Source organism: Mercenaria mercenaria, chromosome 7 (genome assembly GCF_021730395.1).
Source record: "Mercenaria mercenaria strain notata chromosome 7, MADL_Memer_1, whole genome shotgun sequence".
Lineage (NCBI taxonomy): Eukaryota > Metazoa > Mollusca > Bivalvia > Venerida > Veneridae > Mercenaria > Mercenaria mercenaria.
Window position 1 is genome coordinate 82,914,973 of NC_069367.1, and position 22,522 is coordinate 82,937,494.

Consider the following 22,522-nt stretch of genomic DNA (forward strand, 5'->3'; position numbering starts at 1 on the left):
TGGAGACAATAATTGTGATGCATCTTGACTCAATTCTGGGATCATATCCAGTTTGATCTTGTTGCATACGCTGGAGACGGGTGATAAAATAGGATTTTTGAGCAAAGAACAATCACAGCTCTAACAAGAAAGGCAAGCTAAAACATGTTGTTTATTGGAGTTAATTCCGCATCGAATATATTTGACTGCTTTGGTTTATTTATTACAATTCTACTTCAGTCAGTAGATCTAAGTTAAATGTAAACATTGACAAGTTATTGAAGGACAAGGCAAGATAAAGTAGACACTACGATACAAGATGCTTTTATCCAGGTTCTTTATTTGGTGACCACGAACAGTTCTGACCAACATTCCGGCACAGTACTTGCTGTCAGAAAAGCTACACATATCTGCGCGAAAACAAATTAATATTTCACAAGTTTAATACAGTTCAATAAAATAATACAATCAATACTTATTTATTGATAGGAAAGAATCTGTTAACTTAATTATTTAATTAAATTCCCTATGTAAACAGCAGAGTTACCTAAACCCCTAGAAATGCTAATTTTAAATATGTAATAGTAAAAACTATTCAAATTTACCTTTTAGTCATGAGTAAACTTCACGTATGTCAACATTATTTAATGTCTCATACAACACAAATTTCATGTAATCAAGGTTCTAGTCAAAGTGTGAAACAACAACCGCCCAGTATATCATGGCATGTGAACAGGTCTAATATCTGAGATTGACTATAAAAATGAAGTCTGTTCCATTCCAAAGGTTTACCCCAACTTTGGTGTCATATGACAAAACTACGACACTTACCGGCGAAGTACACATGGTTTGATAAACTAGAAAAAAGTCACCCTCGAGAAATTTAACGATTTTTTTCTGCTTTGCCAAATATCCAAATAAATGACAAATTTATATTTTCAACGGCAGTCTCCCATTGTAATTTCTTGTCGCCATTGGAGTTTGCTCTCTAAATTTAAGTATAACGGGAAAATTCACGTGAATTTTATCGGGAGCGACTCAAAACTCATTTCGTTTACAATTCCCTACAAGGCTACATGTAAATGCATTGAGTGAACTGAAATTTTATGTTTGAAAATATGTTATTTAGATTTAACAAAAATGTAAATTGACTCACTTTTAACCTATCAAAGGTGTAAACACTCCAAAAATCTTCCTAGTCCTCTGTAGCTCTATCCAATTCTCAGTGAATCAGTTGTAAACAAACAAGCTCTTTTACACATCGATGAAATTCAGGCATCAATCGCACCATGCCCTTGAAACGATGACTTGCTCAATTTAACATCATTTCCAAACGCATGGTTCAAAGATAACCTGTATTTTAGCATCCTTACTGAAGTATTTACAGTCCACCACATATCCAATTTCTTTCACAATTTTCAGTTTTCAAAACACAATATTCGCCATACCGAGTCCCGGTTGAGTATGCTTCTTTTTCTCCGAAAGAAACTTATGACGTATAAGATAAATGACGTAGTATTGCTGGCAATATGCAGATTTATTCGAGGCGCACAAGGGAAGAATTACACAGGTGTAGATACACAATTAGCCGATAGAAGATAGACATCTTGACGTACATCACGCTAGAATTAAATTTTACTTTTTGAAATATATGTTTAAAAAATGCTTAATTGCTTATCATTTCATCAACCTATCTGGGTTTTTTTTTTTTTTTTTGTTTTTTTTTTTTATTATAATTTTGCTGTTTAGGCCTATATGAAAGCATCTCTTTTTAAACCTGTGACTTACTCTTGATCCGAAGGCTGCTAATTTAGATTTCTTTAAAAGCGAAATCGGATCGCGAACACATTCTCTCTGTTTATTAAATTATTATTATCATCATTATTATTATAATTATTATGTCAGATTTATATTTGACTCAGAGAGAAGTCATAGAGCGTAGAATATTGTTATTTATAACCGCCGATTTCAATTATGAAATATATCCCCGAACTATCATTTTATCAACTTTTATTGTCCACCGGAGGTACGATGTCCAGAAACAGATCTAAACATTCAAATACTGTTTTCAGATCATTCATGAATAATTAACGGTAATGTGAGCTGAAACGTTTTTCCGTTAAAGTTTTACTTCAGTCTTACATTATTCTTGAAACTGCCAGTCAGGGTTTTTAACAAAGGTATGATATTTTCTTTTTGTTCCTGTTCATTATTTTTATATATCGTACATTTATGTTGAACATGTAGGCTGGAGTATGCTTTTAAATTCCACAAGATATGACATTGTGCGTAATCGTCGCAAGTGTTACGTCACTTCAGTTTTCTGCTGGATTAAACGAGCACAGATTAATTATTGTCTCTGGCACAAAGTCTTGTTGATAAAGTCCACGGAGACCGATTAATAATTCTTTTTTTCGGCCTTTGCTCACACGTGTATCATAACAAGGCGCGCGATCGAAGAAAATATAATAGAATGTTCAAAATGATAAGCAGAAAGTGTAACATAGGCGTAGGAGCAGCGGGACCTGAAGGACACCCACAAATATGGTGTACAGCATGTATTTTGTTTGCCCCCCCCCCCTCCACCATTCCCCGTCGTTCCCCGCACTTTTAATTAAAACAAGAATTTTTTCCATAGAAGTAACAGAAAAGTCCATTTGAGAGAGCATTTACATAAGAATTTGATTCAACGCAAATAGTCCAAAGATTATAGAAACATACTGTTCTAATGTAATGAACTTTGAGAGAGAGAGATTTAACATAACTTTGCATACCAAACCTGAACCTGAAAAAATAGAATGCTTTATAGCTGACGAAGGTTTTCATATATACGCCGAAACCTAAACCTAAATAAAAGCATGCACGTCGGGGGCCTAAATCGGGTTGAAGATGATTAAAAAGGACTGTTTTGCTCATGCAAAATGTATGTCAAATAATCATACAGGCTTTTTGCCGTGCAGTTCCGCGGGAATTAATATCTCTATGTATATGTAATTGTTATGTGTTTTATGTTATCCGTTCCTAATTTTGGCGGGAACACTGCACGTGTTTTTATTGCGCTCCACCGGTTCATTAGCATAAAGTTTCATTTTGCCGTCATGGTTTTATATCAACAGAAACGATTCTGATTTTATTATAGAACGTAATCTTGAATTATTCTGTAAGTTTACCAAATGAAAATACGCGATTCTGAGAGTGAGTGAATTTCGGGCTGACCCAGGGGAATTTGACATTTCAAAAATGTTGTTGTCTAAATCCCCACCCCAGAGACAACCTTTTTTGTCTAAATCCCACCCTAGAGCCTGGTTGGTACATCAAATGTTTGTCAAATTCCCGCCTGTCGGGAATGGTCTTCTGTCTAAAGTCCCGTGTATGCCCGCCGCTGCCCGGGCGGGCAAAATATTGACAGGTGCATATACTCTCCGTTTTTGAGGACAAACATGTGCAAGATACGGATCGAAATGGGTATGATTAACCAATGTTGCTATCAAATGTTATTTTAATAATAACAATACAAAACGTTAAATTGTTACCTTTGAAAAAGAGGCCATGGTCCGTTCTACATTAATGATTTTTTATCCACAGTGGTGACTAAAGGATTTTACATGCAACATAATTATGGAGTCTTAAAGAAAAAATCTTTTTAAGTTATTATTTTTCTGTATGTTTTCCGAATACTCACTGGTCAGAGTTTAAAATTTGGTGTTTCAGTGGAACATTTACATAAACTGATATTTCTTTGTTAGATCTGGGTCCTAAATATAACTTAAAATACAGAAATATTAACAAGATTATTTAGGAAAACCTAATATTTGTAATTCTAAACGGTCACGATGGTTTTTGTATGTATGAAATTATTTTAACGCAAATATTTCGAGTTGTAGACATCTAACCCTTTTATGTTTAAAATAGTTTTTTCCTTGCCCTGTCCGTTCGAATTCAGTAATGCGACGTGTTGAAAGGGAATATCCTGACGGACTGCGAAGTTTAGTTTTCACTTTTATTAATTAAATCCATAAAGATACTTCCGAGAGAAAATATCTATTTAGGTCACATCAGCTGAAGTCAAGATATATATAATTTTCTTTCAACGACAGAAAACATGATATAAGGAGAATGCCCATGTGTTACTAAAATATCGAGACGTTCGCACGCACATTAATTTTGTTTTTCGTTTTAGAATGTCCTTGTTCTTTTGTGTTTGTTTCTTTCTATTTTCTTATATATTTATTTATTTATTTATTTATTTTCATGTTGAGGTGGCCTAACCTGAATTTCCCCAAGAATTAACATATTATGATAACAAAAACAGTCTTTTCAAATATTAACTCGGGCGTTTTATTTTTGAGTTGACCCCTAGTATATTGCGCTACGGGCGCCGCCATATTGGAAAGTCGGCGTAACGTCATATAGCATTACGGTCTATGGGGAAAAAAGAAAAATCCAAGATTATATCTTTGAAATACACTTTATTGAAAAAATGAAAAAAAGGTCTAGAGTTATTGATGTATGGTATATAAATATGTTTTTTTGAACGATGTTACCGATACTGATAATTCAGAAACGAGGTAAACGTAATAGGTGGAACAGACAGTTTTGTAATTGTTCTGAAACGTATGTTACTCTTTGTAACATGCAGACTGTACTTATAAATCAAGTTATTTTATCATACTGCAAGTGCTTTCGAGTGCTCAACTTCACCACTTGAAATTAGTTTCCGTACTGAGGCTCATTAAAACTGCTTGTAAATACTTCAAAATATATGCTGATATATCATGTTCGTGAATAGAACATTGTGTGTTTTAGTGACGTTTTATTGTCGTAAAATAATTTTAAAAATAGAATATCATTAACAGATGCTGTTGAAATTTTGATATGTTATTAACAACATAATTTATGTAATTGTGAAAAAAAATTATGTTTGAATGTAGTTCTGGTGTAAGAAAAAAATATTGAGGGGTGTTATTGCTTAGAGATAACGGGCCGCTGTTTTTACGACGTCCGCGTATAGTCAAGGGAGAACGTTCCTTAGATGACGTAATGTTTAGTTGTTCCGTCTGGTGAACAGAATGACCGGGAAGCTATTTTAATCTTAATAAAACAAAATGTGTGCAATTTATGATAAAATACATATATTGTTTACAAATGGAAATGAAATATAATGTAAATATAAGAAATGATTTTTTTTTTCGGAGTTAATACGAAATGAACGCCAGAGTAGGATCGGCAAATTAAATATGAATCGCTCATGTTTTTACCGATCCTGTTCAGTCGTTCATTTCTTAAATAAAAAACCAAAAATATGGCGCAAAACATAGTAAACCGTTTCAACGCTTCTGAAATAATGCAGAACATTTACATTCTTCTTGCATTTTTAGCAATACCATACTTTTATTTTCATCCACTTTACATTTGTTCAGATCATACAAAACAATAAGTTTAGTTTAAAAAATACCATAATGAAGGCCGTAACGTTTCACTTCTATCATTACAACTTTGAAACAAGCTGGTATTCAATTTAACACATAGTAGCATGTAAAATGGTACATACTAACTACTGACCATGACTACCAGGTTTTGTTTTAATGAACTGAATAAAATTGATGAATATCTAAGTGAGATAAAATAGAATTAAGGCACAAGTTATGAATTTACGATTATTTAGTATAGAATGAAACAGAAAAAGAGTGTGGTGATTCGGCATACCCCATGTTCAATGAACTTTTTAGCTCACCTGCGCACGAAGTACTCAAGGTGAGCTTTTGTGATCGCCCTTTGTCCGTCGTCGTCAACATTTTGACTGTTAACACTCTAGAAGTCACAATTTTGGCCTAATCTTAAGAAACTTGGTCAGAATGTTACCGTCAATAAAATCTTGGATGAGTTCGATATTGGGTCATCTGGGGTCAAAAACTAGGTCACCAGGTCAGATCAAAGGAAAAGCTTGTTAACACTCTAGAGGGCGCAATTTTGGCTCAATCTTAATGACACTTGGTCAGAAAGTTACCCTCAATAAAATCTTGGATGAATTTGATATTGGATTATTTGGGGTTGAGGTCAAAAACCAGGTCACCAGGTCAAATCAAAGGAAAAGCTTGTTAACACTCTAGAGGTCACAATTTTGGCTCAATGTTAATGAAACTTGGTCAGAAAGTTACCCTCAATAAAATCTTGGACAAGTTTGATATTGGGTCATCTGGAATTAAAAACTAGGTCACCAGGTCAAATCAAAGGAAAAGCTTGTTAACATTCTAGAAGTCACAATTTTGGCCCAATCTTAATGAAACTTAATCAGAATATTACCCTCAATAAAATCTTGGACAAATTTGATATTGGGTCATCTGGGTCAAAAACTAGGTCATAAGGTCAAATCAAAGGAAAATTTTGTTAACACTCATGAGGTCACAATTTTAGTCCAATTTAAATGAAACTTGGTCATGATGTTACTCTCAATAAAATCTTAGACGAGTTCGATATTGGGTCATCTGGGATTAAAAACTAGGATACCAGGTCAAATCAAAGTAAAAGCTTGTCAACACTGTAGAGGCCTCATTTATAAATGTATCAACATAAAACTTGGTCAGAATGTTAATCTTGATGATTTTAAGGTCTAGTTTGAATCTGGGTTATGTAAAATCAACAACTAGGTCACAAGATCAAATCATAGGAAAAGCTAGTTAACATTCTAGAGGCCACATTTATGACTGTATCTTCTTGAAATTTAGTCAGAATGTTAATCTTGATGATCTTTAAGTCAGGTTCGAATCTGGGTCATGTGAGGTCAAAAACTAGGTCACCAGATCAAATCAAAGGAAAAGCTAGTTTACACTTTAGAGACCACATTAACACTTATTGCGTGATAGGTGTTCTAACACGAGTTTTTGACTTTTGTTTCTAAACTATCTAAAAAGGCCAAATAAAGAAGAAGAAAAAGATGCATTTGTCGGGAATCGAACCCGGGCCGCCGCGGCCATAGAAATTTTTTCTGCGGTCTTATCTAACAGGAACACATATTTTACAATCATTGATGATCAAAATATTTATTGTCAAAGTAGTTTACTTATAGTAAAAGGTTATAAACGCTTTTCAATTTTCAATGTGAAAATAAGAAAAAAAACTGATTTTCATGTCACATGTGTTTCTATAACACATAGTCTATTGGTATTAAAGTTTTAAAGGTTTCTTAAAGCTACTCGCCTACAGGTTGGGCAAATTTTTCAACACGTTCATTTCCACCAAAGTTAGTATCGAATGTATTTATTATGATTAAACTTCAGTCTTAAAGAAAAGACCACTTTAGCCAAAATATGGAAGCCAGTGCCTTTGATACATTTAAATCAAGCAATATTTCCATTTTTAATGAGAAGCTGAATCAGAGATACTTCTTCTTCACATAACTTCAGATACACAGGTCGGAAATAAGTTTCTACCGAACACCTACGGTACATATATATATATATATATATATATATATATATATATATATATATATATATATATATATATATATATATATATATATATATATATATATATATATATCTTTATTTCCTCCAAATTGAAGAGCACTTTTTACATACATGTTCATAAACATACAAATGAAATAAAATGCTAAACATGTATTTACACAATTATAATAGTAGGCCTATAACCCGTACGAACGTAACAATTCAAATATGCATGCAATGTATTAACTTTTAACTCATTTACAAAAGCTAAGGAAATATAGAATGTCACATGTTCAACAATATATTACTGTAGAATATCAACTAGCTTTTATAAATATCAAATTGCAAGAATATTTGGGAAGCCATATACATATGATATTCAAAAATATATGTATGACTGTAGAATATCGATCTATATACGAACTGGCTCAGAGAGAGAAATCTTCCTATATAATTACAATACATAAGATGGATAAATTTTTATTTTTTTTGTACTTAAACGCAAACATAAACAAACAGTATTTTTGTAATTATTTTCTTTTAAACTATTCATATTCACATAAATAATAAAAAGTAAAACAAAGTAATTCATCTAGATCATGCAGACAGACAAAACAGGTAGGGTGATTCATTTGTATTACCCATTTCTACGAAAACGAAACAGAAAGAGGTAAAGATGATGCTTCTTCTGTTTAAATTTGACCTCGCGAGATGTAGAGCCTTGCGAATAAAGCAAAAATTAAACCCTCGCGAAAATTTCTGCTTTTACAGTACTTATAACCAGCTCATTACATGCACACTGTATATAAAAGCTTTAAAGCCCGACACTCTTGAAAACCCCGAAACATTTCAATGACTTGCAAGTATGTCGGCAGCAAAGGCTTTTAAAATTATCAGCATCAAGCGATTTTGAAAGTTTCACCCATAGATTGTTTCTAGCATTGTCGTTAGATGGACAGAACAACAGAATGTGCTTAGCTAAGTCATCTGTCATCTGTTCGCATTTGATACAATTGGTAGTGTATCTACGAGAGAAAAAGCGACACAGAAGCACAAAAGCAGAGGTACACTGAGCTTGCAAGTAGCTGTAAGTGCGACTAAATTGCAATAGATTACATGACTCGTACCTAAATTGGACCAACAGAAACGAGCTTAAATCAGGTTGAGAGAGAATGCGATTTTTCCATTCGAATTCGACCGTTTTCTTGATAGCTGTCTTGATTATATTTTTCCAGGATAGATTACTGGGAAACTGTCCATTACCAATGTATTCACTGAGGTAATGAGATAGATTGTATTTTCCTAGTATTCTATAAATATCTGGCATAAATCCTCTTACTTTACTGGGTGTTGACATAAATGATATGAGTCTAACAATGAAGATTTCTTTCACTTTGAATTTTGTACTCAAATTACAGAGTTGACCAAAGAGTAATAGTTTTCTTTTTTCTATCAGTTCCGCTATCGGGTGAATGTTTTCAACAACTCAAGGCAACATCGGTCCTTGTAGATGTGGAGACAGACTGGATACGTTTAATGCATTGTCTGTGTAGTTTTGCAAGGGGAAGTAGTTGAGTGTCCGTAATATAGTAGATATTACAGCTTTACTTGGAAAATGACAGGTGGACAATTTAAGGTACTTCCTGAGCTTTACTTATTATCTCAATTAGTATTTTTGTCAGTATATCTGAAGTTTTAAAAATAGCTAAAATATTTTAAAGTTCATGTATGACCTTCAAGGGGTTTATGAGATACTGAGCGGACACAAAATGGTACGCTCAAACCTTTGGCCTTGAGTTGTGACCTTGTCCTTTAGGCAATATGGCTGACTCATGAGTTCTGCACATTATCTTGATGAGGTGATCATTTGACTCAAGTTGCATGAAAACCCTTTCAGGGGTTTAGGAGATACAGAGCGGGAACAAAATGGAAGGCTCAAATATTTGACCGTGAGTTGGGACCTTGACCTTGAGCCGACATGGCTTACTCACAAGTTCTGCAAATCGCCTTGTTTAGGCAATCCTTTGACTTAAATTTCACGAAAATCCTCCAAGGGGTTTGAAGATACAGAGCAGACACATAATGGAAGGCTTAAACCTTTGACCTTGAGTTGCGACCTTGACCTTGAGCTGACATGACTGACTCATAAGTTCTATAATCGCCTTGATGGGGCGATCATTTGACCCAAGTTTCATGAAAATCCTTCAAGGGATTTAGGAGATACAGAACGGACACAAAAGGGAAGGCTCAAACCTTTGACCTTGACCTTGAGCTGACATGGCTAACTCACGAGTTTTGCACGTTGTCTTGATGATGTGATCATTTGACCAAAGTTTCATGAATACAATTAAGGACGGATGGAAACCATTCCTACAACCCCCACCACTCGTGGCGGGGGATTAAAAACACGCGCCTCGTATTTTAATGGCATCACTAAGTACGCTTTTGAGTGTTTGCAGAGGTTTTATGATTTTTAAAGTATCAGCTAGGATCCTGTTAACGAGTCTTAATACTTTAGCCCGAGAACAACTCTTATTGCAATTTTCAGGCATATACTTGTTTACTTTTATACAAAGAGTTGTACGTTTTCTTACGCTGGACATTCATGCAGCGAATGGAAAGAGCTGCTTCCAGTAAAAGCCACGTGATTAAAAGGGAGCGTATCTTCCATCTTCTGTATCAATGCATTCTTACTATGTTCGATTTCACTCTTCTACAGCATACCTCTGTCCAAGTATACTTCAACGTCCACCTTGCTCAGTTGTTTGTTCTGGTCTGCAATAGCATTTTTAAAATGCTTAAAAGTGAATGGGGAACAAGTGCGTTTCAGTTTGTTTATATATGTTCTGTTCTGTTTATCTATGTATAAAATAATAACTGAAACACCCTATCCATAGGCCAACACCTCCGACGTTTCTTGAAGGATAGTCTTCTTCTTCTTCTCGTACGCGACTACACTGTCAGACCAGTAGCCTTGAAGGATAGTGATGTGACTAGCATTTTAATACTAACTGTTTGGCAAGGCATTTACTGTCAGAAAAAAAAACTCAAATACCTCTGTTAATATAATTCTTTTATTCATGTTTAATATAATTCAATAAATGCAATGAAATACATGTATTTATTAAGACAGCAGTCATTTAATAAGTTTGGTAAATTAAGTAAATAACAACAATCTTTGTAAACAGTAGGACAAGCCAAAACTCTGGAGTTGTTAATAAATTTTTAGTCGATTGTTTAATTCACTTTAAGGTAAAGTTTCAACATTAAAATGATTCTGATGATATCACTTTTCCCTAGAAAAATATACTGCCAATGATAAATAAGAGCACCACCTCGTGGGTGCAGACACTCATCTGATTTTTTGTCTCTGTATAATAGAAATATTGTCATACCCATGATTTTCTAAGTCCAAAATGGGGCCATAATTCTTGCAAGAAGCAATGTTGAGTTACAGTACTTGCTGTGCAGAGTCAGTTTTTAATGTCAAATAACTGCTCCAAGTTTTAAAAATAGTTTGGATCGTTAAAGAGAAAAGTTGACCTAAATGCAAAACTTAACCAAGAAATCTGATATTTTCCAAGTCCAAAAGGGGCCATAATTCTTGCAAAAAGGAGGATGGAGTTATGTTTCTTGTTGTACAGAGTCAGCTTTTGATGGTGAACAAGTGTTGCAAGTTTTAAAGCAATAGCTTTGACAGTTTAGGAGAAAAGCTGACCTAAACACAAAACTTAACCAAGAAAATTTATTTTCTAAGTCCAAAAGGGGCCATAATTCTTGCAAAAAGTATGATGCAGTTATGTTGTTGCTTTACAGAGTCATCTTTGGATGGTGAATAAGAGTTGCAAGTTTTAAAGCAATAGCTTCGATAGTTTAGGAGAAAAGTTTACCTAAACATAAAACTTAACTAAGAAATCTGATATTTTCTAAGTCAAAAAGGGGCCATAATTCTAGCAAATAGCAGGATGGATCTATGTTTCTTGCTGTACAGGGTCAGCTTATGATGGTAAATAAGTGTTGCAAGTCTTAAAGTAATAGCTTTGATAGTTTAGGAGAAAAGCTGACTTAAACACAAAAATTAACCAGGCAACGCCAATCAAGTGATGACAATAACTCATCAGATGAGCTAAAAACAAAAGGGACATGATGGTCCTAATTTGCTCACCTGATAGGACGAGGTGACGGTCATCTGTAATGTTAAAGGTTTTCCATGATTCCACCTAGTGACCTTGTGATTGGCCCAAGATGACCAAGTTTTAAACTGGACCTAGATCTCATAAAAACCCAACATTCTCACCAGACTGCACTTGAAAAAAAATTTAAATGTGGCCTTTAGCTTATCATGGACGTTTTTGTAACAAAAAGTTTTGAACTTAACTAGATGTCATAAGACAAACATACAGACATTGTTTCATATACAGAGTGCTGACGTGATCTGACATAGTCATCCAGTTTTTTACCCTTAATGGTTGGGTTTCATTCGATCTAGATATCATATAGACAAACATTCTGCCTAAGTTTCATACCAATCGAGTAGTAACAGTTGTGGTCTTGAACTATCATAACCGTTACCATACAGTTTTGTATTTATTTTGGGTTGTTTTGTTTCACATTCTGACATGCAGACAGCATTGATCCATTATTTGAACAAGTGTTTTCATGTGCTTAATTTCTGTACTTAGCAGATCATTAAAACTGCTTACACTTCAAAACAAGTGCTGATATAATTGTGAATAAAAAAAGGATCATATCACAAAATACTTACAATTAGCATACATAGAAATTCCTACATTTGAAACATGTGTGGCTGAGTGTAACATTTACTGAAGTATTTGAGTAATTGACTAATATTTCCTGTGTGTAAGGGAAAACATCTATGAATAAGAGAAATAAAAACATGCATGTTTTATTAGCACTATTATTCATTGTGCAATTATATTTACTTGAGATAATAACTGAAACCGGCTAAAACAATTTTATTAAACAGTTTTTTTCTAGTTTTTATAATTATACAAAGATATTAAATTCTTTATTTCATTTTTTAAAAGTATTTTTTAAGGAAAATTAATTGATATACTAAAATTTACAACCTTATTATCAGGAACTCTGCACTCTTCAAGGTAAAAAACATGTAACAGGTGTAGTTTTATCAGACAAAATAAATGCTAAACATATATACCCATTGTAACAATAACAATCAAACTATAATCAATTGCAAAATCAATTATCACAGTCATGTAGATTGTACAACAAAATCAAAATTCTTGGAAGAACTACATATTGTATAACATAAGTTATCATATATTCAGCAGTTTTAACAGAAAATATACTATAAAGAATAACAATATTAAGCATCTGTACAAATAATAGAAATAAAAACAAACCCTGTAACTCAATAATTATAAAACATACTGAAGATTTGATAAAACTGGATATGGTGCGATTTTTGCTCATACCAGAGCTAGATTTTTACCCTTTCCTCTTCATGCGACAAGTTTTGGTCCGAGAGCTCACGGACTTTTATTGCAACAATTGAGGCCAAAAGAACTTTATACATTTTTGGAAACAGTATTTCATATCTTCCATGAAAACCCATTTCTTAAGTGTCAAAGCCGTGCCTATCTATATTTTGTTCACTTATGTTTGTGATATGGGAGGTTAAACTCACTTGTAAAAATTTAGGGGGTAGGGTAAAATTTACGTCTACCAGTTTTTTCACTGTTTAATTACAGTAGCTATTTGATTGTCAGTAAATGTATATATGTCAACCAATGTCAGCAAAAAGAAATTCATCGAAAAGGAATGAAGGGCAAACTTGATATTTAAGGTCAAAGGTCAAATTTATGTACAAATCACAAAAATTGGCATATTTCAAATTAATTTTTATTCTTAAAAATTAGTTTGTTATCATAAGCCACTCAGCTTTATATATGTAATGTGCATATATCAGTCAAAGTCAGAAATGCAAATCTTATTGCAAAACGTCAAGGTCAACCCTGATAATTGAAGGTCAAAGTTCATTTTCATGCAAAAATATGAAAAATGTTACATTTACTTTTTCTAACATTTTTGATATGTATTCACATTGTTAGTCACTGAAGTTATTTTGTTTTAATGTCTGTATGTCAGGCAAAGTCAACAGTGCAAAGGTAACCAAAAAACTGCCAAGGGTAAAGCTTATATCAAAGGTCAAAGGTCAAATTTTTGTGAAAAACTGCATGAATAGCTTTCTGTTTGAAATATAACACATACAATTTCAAAACATTCAAGGTCAACCAGAATTTCAAAGGTCAAAAGTCAAAAAAAGTGAATTAAATGTTGCAATAATATCATCTGTTTGTAATATTTTTTATTGCTTAAAAGTATTTGTTTTGTCATTTTAGTAACTGATCGTTTTTCATTTTACTGTATATATGTCAGACGATGTCATGGAAGAGAAAAAAAGTCAAGGTCGAACCTGGTATTAAAGGTCAGGGGTCATTTTTATGTAAAAGATCAATTTGTAGCATATTTACACATTACTTTGTTCAAAAATAATAGCTCTTGTTAGAATTTTCTGTTGGCAATTTATTTTAATGTATACATGTCAAGCAAGGTCAGGAATGTAGGTTTTGTCCAAATAAGGCAGAGCAAAACCTATTATCAAAGGTCAAAGGTCAAATTTGCGTGAAATTAGCCAAAAACCCCAGTATTTTTTGCAACGATATTTCATTATTTTTTTAGGGTATTTGAAAACTATTAACTAATTATTATTCATTTTAATGTATTTATAAGAGATGATATCATTCTTGAAATAATAATGAAAAATTAGTCAAGGTCAAATCTGACATTAAAGGTCAAAGAAGAGGGCCTTAAAAAACTCGCCACTATGAAAAAAAACTGGCTGGAACAGGTTGGGGAGTAAATGCAAAGATCCTATGCAAGTCTACACAGGCAACGTACGGTACATAGCAGAGTACGCATCAACCTCATTGGTACCTGCTTCCAAAACCAGTAAAGATAAACTGGACAAGGTTAAATTTCAGGTCTGAGGATAATCCCGGGGCAATGAAAAGAACTCAAATAAAATGAATCGAAAAGACAGCCAACCCTGAACAATTAGAGACAAGAGGAGAGTACAAAGCTTTTGTCCATGCAGAGAAGGCAAAGAGACTACCATCCCACCCACTCCACTCAAAATTCGAGAGCAGAACCAAGAAAAAACTGAAAAGAGAGAGTCTTATCCACATCGACAAAAAACTGCAAAAATAGAAAGCAGCAGCACTGGACACAGAGGCAGAGCCGCTCGAGCCCAATGAATGGCTTCCCAGACAATGTGCTCCCAAGATCAGATTTGAGGTGCCAGGAGTAGAAGAAAAGGGAAAGCAACATCAGGTTTACCAACAATCTCTTACGCTAGAAATGATCAATAACCGCTATCCAGCACACTCTTGCATCCCAGAATATACCAATGGATCAGTGGAAAAGGCAGTTCAGAAAGGTTGGGGTGGTGCCTACATCAAATTTTTAGACAGCTCCTCCTTCATTCTCTCTCATACAGTCGGCAAGAGATGCTCGAACTACAGATCCAGATGCAAGCCCTCACATCGGTGACACTCGAACAGTATGAGCGAGGAGAAAAGGGACAATATATTCCTAACAGACCCCAAGTCAGCTCTTCAGGCTCTCTCGGCAGGTCCATCAGACAACTTAATCAGACAGGTGTTGAATAACATCAAACTCCTGCCTGAGAACAACAATGTAGCATTTCGATATATTGTTGCACATGTGGGCATAGCTGGAAATGAAGCTGAGCACAAACTTGCAAAGACAGCAACTAGACAAATACAACCCAAACCTTCAACTTCATACAGAGAAGCTCAGACTCTGTGGAAGAACAGCTTTGTGTCAGACTAGAAGAACATAAATGGAGGTTACCCGCCAAATCAGGACTGTCGACACAAGCTAACCAGCCAATTAACTGTCTTCCGTCTGCGCACTGAAGACTGTGACCTGAGAAAACATATGAAGAAGCTAGGAGTTGCAGAGAAAGCTAAATGTCAGTGCGGATCAGAGGAACAAACACCGTTTCACATTCTGCAGAGCTGCTCCTATCTGGAAGAAGCACGCCAGAAAGTTTGGTCAACAGACATCCCATTTGAGATAAAGCCGTGGAGAGATATCAGCGACCTACAGAATACGGTGCAGTTCATTGCCGCATCTAATCATAAAATATAAAACGGCCATAAGAAGATGGAAGGCAGTAACGAAGTAAGGAAGTAAAGGCAAACTTTAAAATGAATTAACATCAAGCTATAACAAGATATGTTTGAACAAAGAAATAAAATAACAGTGCTATCTTTTGTATTTATTACCCGAAAATGAATTTTAAACTTTAACAGCCGGGCTGATCTAGACTCATGTTTTATGATATCTCCACTGTAGACATTGACCCATATATAGATATATACATGTATGAGACTTCAAGGAATAACCATAAGATATTAATAATGACAAAATACTTTTAAACAATGAAAAGTATTACAAAAATGCTACCTATTTCACCTTTTACCTTTGATATAAGCTTTAACAATCACTGTTTTTGAAATTAGATCTGCATTGCTGACATTGATTTACAAATAAACATAAGACAAAATTGCTACGAATATACATGAATGAGAAACAAATACAAATTTAATGTGACTCATATCTAAGATGAACTCTGCCTGACCCAGCTTGTGATGTAACCATGGGCTGGAATACCTTATCATTGATAGATCTTATATAATCTAAATGGTTAGTGTCAGTGGATACAGGTTGAATCAGAATTGCTTGTTCATTGATCATTCATCCGCACTGTGCATTAATGGGACTATTTTGTGTAGCACATGAACATCTTTTGGATGTGATTCGGAATAAAATAAAGATGCTATGATAGTCAGAAATATACTTTAACTGGTAGCGGGATAAACCCGCAACCAAAAATCATTGCAAAATTCTTGTTATTCTTACACAAATTTGACCTTTGACCTTTGATGATATGTTTGCCTTTGACTTATAAGGATAAGACCTACATTGCTGACCTTGCTTGACATGTATACATTAAAGTAAATTGCTAACAGTGAATTATAACAACAAGCTATTTTTGATCAAAGTAATGAGTAAGTATGGTAAAGGTTGTGATTTTTTATACAAAAGTGACACCTGGCCTCCAATGCCAGGTTTGACCTTGACTTATTTTCTCCTCTGTAACATCGTCTGACATATATACAGTAAAATGATCAACGATCAGTTACTAAAATGACAAAACAAATATTTTTAAACCATAAAAATTATTACAAATAGGTGATATTTTTGCAACATTTTACTCACTTCTTTGACCTTTGACCTTTGATATTATGGTTGACCTTGAATGTTTTGAAATTGTATGTGCATACTAGACATTGCCTAACATTTATACATTAAATGAACTGATATCGTTGACTAATATCGACAAAATATTATCAACAAGAACAAAAGTTAAAGAGCTATTTTTTTCTTCCTTTTACATGAAAATGACCTTTGACCCTTAATATCACATTTGAACTTTTCTGATTTCAGACGATATCTTTATTACTGACATTGTGGGACATATATACATTAAAATAAATCACGAGCAATTACTAATAATGATTAGGAATAGCATCTATATTTCAAAAAGGAAGCTATTCATGCAATTTTTCACTCAAATTTGACCTTTGACCCTTGATATAAGCTTTACCCTTGGCAGTTTTGGGGTTACATCTGCACTGCTGACTTGGCCTGACATACAGACATTAAAACAAATTAACTTCGGTGACTAATAATGTGAATACATATTAAACAGATTAAAAAAGTAAATGTAACATTTTTCACATTTTTGCATGAAAATGAACTTTGACCTTCAGTTATCAGGGTTGACTTTAACGTTTTGCAACAAGATTTGCATTTCTGACTTTGGCTGATATAAACACATTACATAAGTAAAACTGAGTGACTTATGATAACAAACTAATTTTTAAGAATAAAAATAAATTTGAAATATGCCAATTTTTGTGATTTGTACATAAATTTACCTTTGACCTTAAATATCAAGTTTGCCCTTCATTCCTTTTTGATGAATTTCTTTTTGCTGACATTGGTTGACATATATACATTTACTGACAATCAAATAGCTACTGTAATTAAACAGTGAAAAAACTGGTAGACGTAAACTTTACCCTACCCCCTAAATTTTTACAAGTGAGTTTAACCTCCCATATCACAAACATAAGTGAACAAAATATAGATAGGCACGGCTTTGACACTTAAGAAATATGTTTTCATGGAGGATATGAAATATTGTTTCCAAAAATGTATAAACTTCTTTTGGCCTCAATTGTTGCAATAAAAGTCCGTGAGCTCTCGGACCATTTGTTTTAACGTTATGTATACTTGGATTTGCCGGGGGAAAAATGGTACAATTTTCGCAATAATATGTCCAATTATTGATAAAAAGGTAAGAATGTCCTATGGAAGCACAGAATGCTCAGATCAGTTAAGCCTGTTCGTAAAAAGCAATGAAACGAGAGACACACCCCTTATCCCCAAATACTCCAGTCCCTGGGGACCTCCCGTGTGCAAAAAGGCTACCGGCTAATTTTTATATCAATGTTTAGATAAATGTCTGAAGTGTCAGAAAAATTAGGGTGGACTTGCCGCATCATGGTACGTTTTTAGAAATCCAAGATGGTGTCCAAGATGGCCGCCAAAATTATGAAAAAACACTATTTATCATTTTTAGTCATAATTTTATAGAAATCCGAATAGTTTTTAATCCTGATGTTCACAAAATATAGCAAACACATTTTGCCACCCATTTAATTCATTTCTTCTCAATGATTTGTACATTTATTGAAAATATTGAAAAGTATTCTTCAAAATAATGCGAAAAAATGACTAAAAAACTGATGCTGCTGTATATTTTCACTGCTCATATTTGTAGTTTCAATGATATTTACAATTTTTTAGTTTGTGATGTAAGTACCATTAATTTTCTTTATATTAATATCATTTTTATTGTACATGGGCACAGGCCTGCTACTCTGTTCTTATTTTAAGTGGATGGGGTATATAAAAAATTAACCCCAGATTTGCTTTAATTACTGAGTTTTTATTAGCTTTCAACAATATTTCAGTCAAACAAATGGTGTCTATATGATGTTTACCTAGTTCTTGTACAGTTGTATGTTTTGGAGGCAGTAAAAAGTTTTCTGCGCTCCTCGGCCAAGAGTCGCCTACCCAACTTTCAAAACCTCACACAAAAGTCTGTAACCACACACCTGAAATAAAGATATTACAACATTAACATCACTGTATGTCTATCGTTACAAACCATCTGCAATACATCTCTAATATCTAGTTTTCTGTTTACAGGACCTGAATTTTGTGCTCTCCCGGTCGCGGAAACTGATGACGTAAAAAGCTAAATTTGCCAATTTTCAAATCGCTGTAGAAAATTCCTTGCAAATGATAGCCCCAACTGTTACACTGTTGCATACTCCGGTAACACTGTAAAATGTGAAAATAAGCTCAAATATATGTGCCATCCGTACCGTTTTTTCACTATTCCAGTTTTTCTGAGGCCCCTGCTAAAATGACAACCCCACTTTAAGCTAGCTCAGAGGAAGCATGTATACGCTCCTGCAAGTCATTACGTCATACTATCAAGATCAAGGCTACTCAACTGATTTTCTTTAAATAAGTGAAACTCAATTCTAGCCGCTGAAACTTCAATTCTAGCAATTATTATTATTTTATTCTTCAAATATCCACTTCAATCCGTAAATTGCCTCTTATTTGTAAATTTGACCAAATCTGGCCAATTCGACACTAACAGCTGAAAACTGTTTACTGCCTCCTTTTAAAAGATCTCTTTGCTTGAGAACTTGGTCCTGTGTCAATGTTGCCATGGTAACAACTTAAAAATATGAGAAAGGCTTATTGTTGTTTTTTTCACAAAAAGAACTAGTTTAACAAGTAATAAGTATTAAATACCATTTTCATTTGCAAACATTTATGTATCTTAAAAGTGTACCAGTACTCGGATATATGAATTTTTGGACAATTTGTATATACATGTATAATATACATGTTTTAATGGCACAGAAGTGGAATTATAACACTTTAAGATTGGATTTCTGTAACAATCCAAAAGAAAAGGCCACCAATGTAGATCTAGAAAAACACCATTTACTTACAAAGCTTACATCATCTGTGTAATCTTGATGACTATTTAAGCTATGTTGAATTACATGAATACTTTATTTTGTATCCTTTTTGTGTTGTTTTTAGCACTACAGACTAAAAGTGCACAGAAAATCAAAGTTTATTGAACTTTTTTCCAACCCCGATAAATCTCTTGTATATTGAAAATCTAAAGTAGCTAAAACACAACACAAATATATTCATTTTAATTGACCCGTTACATTAGAAACGAATCCTGCTTTTTGGGGCATGTGAAAGAAGCAGGATTTTCTGTTTACAAAAAAACTTTGCTAAATTAGAAGCACATGCTGTATCTAAATTTTCCTTGTCTCTCCTGTTTTGAGAGCTTTGTCCCACTCTGCACTTGTCAAATTATTCTGTATCTGCCTCGTATAGGATAAATTTGGTACCAAAGAGTGGCTGCCAATACCTGAAGCGCCATCGAATTATTATGTCTCCCCCAGGACACATATTGCTTTTGCCCTGTCCGTCCGTCTGTCCTTCCGTCCGTCCGTCCGTCCGTCCGTACGTACGTCACACTTCATTTCCGAGCAATAACTGGAGAACCATTTGACCTAGAACCTTCAAACTTCATAGGGTTGTAGGGCTGCTGGAGTAGACGACCCCTATTGTTTTTGGGGTCACTCCATCAAAGGTCAAGGTCACAGGGGCCTGAACATTGAAAACCATTTCCAATCAATAACTAGAGAACCACTTGACCCAGAATGTTGAAACTTCATAGGATGATTGATCATGAAGAGTAGATGACTCCTTCTGATTTTGGGTCACTCCGTCAAAGGTCAAGGTCACAGGGGCCTGAACATTGAAAACCATTTCCGATCAATAACTAGAGAACCACTTGACCGAGAATGTTGAAACTTCATAGGATGATTGGTCATGAAGAGTAGATGATTCCTATTGATTTTGAGGTCACTCCGTCAAAGGTCAAGGTCACAGAGGCCTGAACATTGAAAACCATTTCCAGTCAATAACTAGAGAACCACCTGACCCAGAATGTTGAAACTTGACAGGATGATTGGTCATAAAGAGTAGATGATCCTTATTGATTATGGGATTACTCTGTCAAAGGTCAAGGTCACAGGGGCCTGAACATTGAAAACCATTTCTGATCAATAACTAGAGAACCACTTGACCCAGAATGTTGAAACTTCATAGGATGATTGTACATGCAAAGTAGATGACCCCTATCGATTTTGGGGTCACTCCATTAAAGGTCAAGGTCACAGGGGCCTGAACATTGAAAACCATTTCCAGTCAGTAACTTGAGAACCACTTGACCCAGAATGTTGAAACTTCATAGGATGATTGGTCATGAAGAGTAGATGACCCCTAACGATTTTGAGGTCACTCTATGAAAGGTCAAGGTCACAGGGGCCCGAACATTGAAAACCATTTCCGATCAGTAACTTGAGAACCACTTGTCCCAGAATGATGAAACTTCGTAGGATGATTGGTCATGCAGAGTAGATGAACCCTAACGATTTTAGGGTCACTCTGTTAAAGGTCAAGGCCACAGGGGCCTGAACATTGAAAACCATTTCCAATCAATAACTTGAGAACCTCTCGACCCAGAATGTTGAAACTTCATAGGATGATTGTTCATACAGAGTAAATGACCCTCCGTTAAAGGTTAAGGTCACAGGGGCCTGAACATTGATAACCAGTTCCGATCAGTAACTTGAGAACCACTTGACCCAGAATGTTGAAACTTCATAGGATGATTGAACATGCAGAGTAGATGACCCCTATTGGTTTTGGGGTCAGTCTATTAAAGGTCAAGGTCACAGTAGCCTGTTCATGTAAAATCATTTTTTGGAAATAACTTGAGAACCACTTGACCTACAATGTTGAAACTTAATAGGATGATTGGACATGCAGAGTAGATGATCCCTATTTATTTTGAGGTCACTTGATCAAAGGTCAAGGTCACAGGAGCCTGAACAGTGACTTGAAAACCACTAGGCCACGAGTGTTGAAATTTAGCGGGATGACTGGACATGCCAAGTAGATGATCCCTATTGCAGCCAACCATCAGTGTCTCTTTGACTTTCGCTCCTGACCCCTATTGACTTCTTGCCTATAGGACTTTGCATTGGGGGAGACATGCGCTTTTTTACAAAAGCATTTTCTAGTTTTTTTATTTTTAGTAGACGGCATATCTATGTACTTCCTTTTGCATGTAAACATGCCCCAATATGCACCAGTCATATAATGGAAAAGTTTGTCCTTGTATTTTCGAAGTGCTCTATGATTGTCAAATTGTTGATTCGAGTCTGGTTAATCTTAATTTAATTGTCTTTTTCTAGAAATTTTATATTTTCATGCTTGTGGGGGTGTACATTGTACAACTGTAACAAGACACGTGCATTTACTTTCACCAAACGGTGACAAGCTTATATTAGTAAATAGAGATCTACTTAATTTTAAAAACTTTGTAAACTTTCAAAGACTGTAGAACAACACATTTGTTTATGAGAAGTAATATGAAGTGTTTTTTTTTCTGTGGGATGTATCATGATAGATGTAGGCGGGGATTTACCCATGTACCCGGCACGGTTTGCATGCTGTTTTTCACAGGCATCATACTGGTTAATTCTGTCTGTTCAAAATGTAGGATATCTACTGTTCTATTCTGTTCTAACCTGTATCTTTGATAGATCAGTTATTTTTTACGCTATTGTATTTTGTTTCATGTTTTGATATGCTTACTTTTAATTCAAAGTGCCCTCCCGCTTAGCTCAGTAGGTAGAGCGTTGGTCTAAGGATCGCGGGGTCGTGAGTTCGATCCTCGGGTGGGGCGTATGTTTTCCGTGACTATTTGATAAACGACA